A 3,977-nucleotide genomic window follows, 5' to 3' on the forward strand; every position below is an offset into this window, starting at 1 on the left:
GCCCGGCTCCAGTGGGTCTGTCTGGGTCCCAGGACCATGGGTATGTGTGTGGGGTGTGAGGCCCCAGGCTCTGGGTCAAAGGGTGGTGTCTTCAGCACCCTGGGGGTGAGAGACGCTCCGCCAATCCTTCCCAAGGCACCAGGAGTGAGTGTGAGTGTGGGCCCCCTGGGCGGGTGGGCAGGCTGTTCCCCTCCCCTACTTTCCCACCTCCCTGCCTGCTGTTCAGGCTGTTCCCTCCCCCAGACAACCTCTGCCCCATCTCCTCTCCTCCCAGTCCTCCTCCTGAGGCTTGGAGTCACCTCCTCCAGGCAGCCCCCACCCACATCTGCTTCTGCTTAACTCTCCTCGCGGAGACCATCTCTCTAGTCCTCCCGGTCCCCCTCATCCGGTCTTCACAGGGGCCTCTGCAGTCTGCTGGCCCCTTGGCCCCGTTCACTGCAGCCCCTGATCTGCTGGTAGCGCCGGACCTGCTACCTCTTATGAGCCAGGCCCATCCTGGGGAGCCTGGGTGGGTGGAAGCGCCCTGCTGTGCGCAGGTGTGGGATGGGCAGGGCAGGCCCAGGCCTGGTGGGTGTGGCTCTTTGAGGCCAGTGTCAGTGCCTTACCAGAGGCCCCGCTGGAGCTGAAATCAGGTGTTTGGACCCACGGCCTGAACCGGAAGCAGTCCGTGCGGCGACAAGGGCATGCCCTTGGGCCTGGGCTGGCCCGAGGCCTCCCTCCCCCCACCCCCCACCCGCCCCGCCCCCCGCCCTGCTGGCCATGAGGAGCCTCCCCGCTCCAGGTCCCCCACCACCTTGGCCCCTCTCTAACTGCCCCCAGAAGGACTGCCTTCAATCTGTCCATCTGGCCCCTGAGCTGGGGGCTCAGGAAGCCGCTGGGCCCAGCCTGAGGGCAAGGGTGACCCCACAGAGCTCTCCCTTGCACCCACCATGCAACCTCTCCCAGAGGCGCTGGGTCGGGGGCGGCTCCGCCCGCACCCTCAGGCTTCTCAGCCCGGTTCCCAGGCCCGGGCTGGCAGCCTTCCAGATCTTGCCCAGACACGGGTGTGCCTGGGCCTTGCACAAACAGGTGACACCACACGAGTGTGGTGGGGCCCCATACCCTGACGACAGCCCAGTGAGCGGGGGGCCTGCGGGGAAGAGGGGCCCTGGGGCTCCAGAGCCGGAGGCCCTGCAGTTGCCGGTGGGGCCGGGACCCTCAGAAGGCCAGGGGGCGGCAGGACCGTTGGACAAGTACCTGGACAATTGGAGAGCGCCTTCCACATCCCACGGCCGGTGCCCATCCCCACGTCCTCCGTGGCGCCCGGCACACAGCAGCTGACCAGACACAGCCACCCGCTTTGGCTCTGCTTCCGAGGGACGGGGGACGGGATGGGGCAGAGCCTGTGCTCACGCCACGCCACACTCAGCACGTCTCCCAGGCCCCGCGGAGCCCAGATTGTGAGAGCTGCGGTGCCTCAAGTTACCCCACATGGGCCCCTCCCTCCAGAAAGCCTGCCAGTGGAGAAGTGCCCACTGGAGCCGGTGTCCCTGGGGGAGAGCACTCGCTGCGCTGGCGTTCCCCCAAGTGGGTCATCGAGGGCAGGGGAGAGGCTTCTGCCAGCGGGGCAGATGTGGGGCGCTCCCCTCCAGGCCCCCTGTTCTCAGGCCCCTCCACACACTTGGGGGATGCAGAGCCCTACAATGAGCGGCTCCTGGACTGGGCAGGCGTCCCAGAAAGCTCTGGAAGTCTCAGGCATCTGTTTGGAAAGTTCCCCAGGGCCATTCCTCAGAGAATGGCCAAGTCGCAGCAGGGGAGTAAAGGGCCGCCCTCCTCGCCCCCAGCGCCGCGCGAGGGGGGTAACCCGGGGATAACAAAGTTGAAGGGTCACCTGCCAGGCGCTAGCTTCCATCCCGCGATGCCCCCGAATGGCACTGGCCCATCTTCCTTCCCACTTTACAGCTGAAGAAACTAAGGCCCAGGCCTGTGCTCAGGGTCCCAGGCGGCACGTGGCAGAGCTGGGCTACCAGCCCGCCTGGCACTGCACCGGCCCCCTCACCTCTTGAAGGCAGTGCCACCGGGAGAGGTCGCCGGGCTGGTGGGAGACGCGGGAGTGAGGCGAGGCGAGGCTCGGCGAGGGCGGGGTACACGTGCAAGGTGCCCGGAGCCCCTCGGGGTCTCGGAGGGGCCGGAGCTGCGTGGCTCGCACCCGGTGATTTCACTTGGGGTGGCGCTCCGGCTCCCAACGGCCCATCTCCTGTCTCTGGGATCCCAGGGTTATCACTGGGAAACATCTCTGATTTAGGCCGTTATCCACGTTTACCCAGTGTCTTCCGTCCTAAGATCAGATTTCTCAGTTAGGGCTGCCCTCAACCCCAGCTACAGGTCACACCTCAATACCTCCTGCTGCAAGTGGGGGGCCCAGGCGCTGGTACTGGTCACCTCTTCCTCTCCACTCTTACCAGTCCCCTCTGGCGCCGGCGACAGTGGCAGTGGAGGGAGGGGTCTGCCCCGGCCTGGGCTGCACCAGGGCTGAGAACAGGGGACAGGAGAGGGTGGGGTCTTTCCGCCCATGCGGTGACGGGGGGCAGGAGCTCCCAAGCTCACTGTCTTGGTCACACACCTCTGTGCCCCCTCCCCCCAGTTCCTGCCCCCACACACTGCCACTTCAGGCCAGTGGACTCAGCAGAGACGTGGGGTGTAGAGTCCAGCTCCACATGAGCGCCGTGTGACCTCTGAGAAGTCACTGCCCTCTCTTTGAGCCTCAGTTTCCCCAACTGCAAATGGAAACGATGAAACCTTTGCTACTCACTTTACTGGGTGGTGGTGCAGGTAGACCACACACAGCACGTGTGACAAGGTCTAGAGGGTCCGTCACAACTCGGTGCCTGCATCCGGCCTGGGACCAGCCTGGGCTCCCGAGCCCAGAGGACACTGGGGTGCAGCTGGCGGCACGGCCTTGTGTGGCCACCCCGGACTTAGCCAAACGATGGGTGACCACCGCCCGCTGCCCCACCCACCCCTGGGCCGCACAGTGGCTCAGGGTGTGTGGGCCGAGGACTTTAGGGGTCACCTCCCTCCAATTTTCTCTTTCCTAAAGCTTGGACTCCGCCATTAGCCCCAGTGGGCAGCTCTTGCTGCCCCAACACGTCCAGGTGACTAAAGCGGGCAGGCCGGGGCGCATGGGGCTGCGGGGGTGCCGGCCCAGTGCTCTTGCCGGGCGTGGAGGGGACGCGGACAGGATGTCGTGGCCCTGGTTCCCCTGCCGCCCAGGGTGGGGAGTGTGGGCGCAGGATGGGGCTTCCAGCGTGGGCCTCTGAGGAGGGGTCCGGGCTGCCTCCTTACCCTCTGGGAGGAGACAGCGTCTGAGAACCAGAAACCTGCCGGCGCCTCCTCACCCTCCCTCTAGTTTCACTTTCCATTTGTTCCCCTCCTCCCCTCTCCCATGAAGTTCCTTTGAAGTGAGAAGGGACACGGATGGGCGTGTCCAGCCGGCCCTCCCGCCACCCATGGACGGTACCCCGGGTCCGGGCTTCTGCCGGCTCCGGTCCTCACCTGGGCACCAACTCGGCCGCCGTCCCCACCTCCCCGCAGTGAGCCCGGGCGCCCGGGTCCCTGGCGGGACGGTGCGGGTATGGTCCCCGGGCTCGGAGCGTGGACCCCAGGGGCGCCGGGGGCGGCGGCCGGGCGGGGCCGGGAGGCCGGTGAGTCAGGGCCACCCCCCGCGTGGGCGCGCCGAGCAGGTACCCGGGCCGCGGACGACCGGCCGCGCGACCTGCCGGCCCGGGAGCCGCCCCGCCCGGAAAAACCGGTCGGGCCGGCGCGGCGCGGGCGCATTCCGGCGGCGGGGGAGGGCGGCCACCCGCTTAAAAGGCGCCGAGGCGCTGGCCGCCGCCGCACGGACGCACCGCCGGGCATCGCGGGGCCGTGGGCGGAGGGGACGCGCCGCCGGGACGGCTGGGCTCGCGGGGGCTCGTCGGGCGCGGTCGGCGGGCGGG

The sequence above is a fragment of the Balaenoptera musculus genome, chromosome 2 (genome assembly GCF_009873245.2).
Source record: "Balaenoptera musculus isolate JJ_BM4_2016_0621 chromosome 2, mBalMus1.pri.v3, whole genome shotgun sequence".
In the NCBI taxonomy this organism is placed as follows: Eukaryota; Metazoa; Chordata; class Mammalia; order Artiodactyla; family Balaenopteridae; genus Balaenoptera; species Balaenoptera musculus.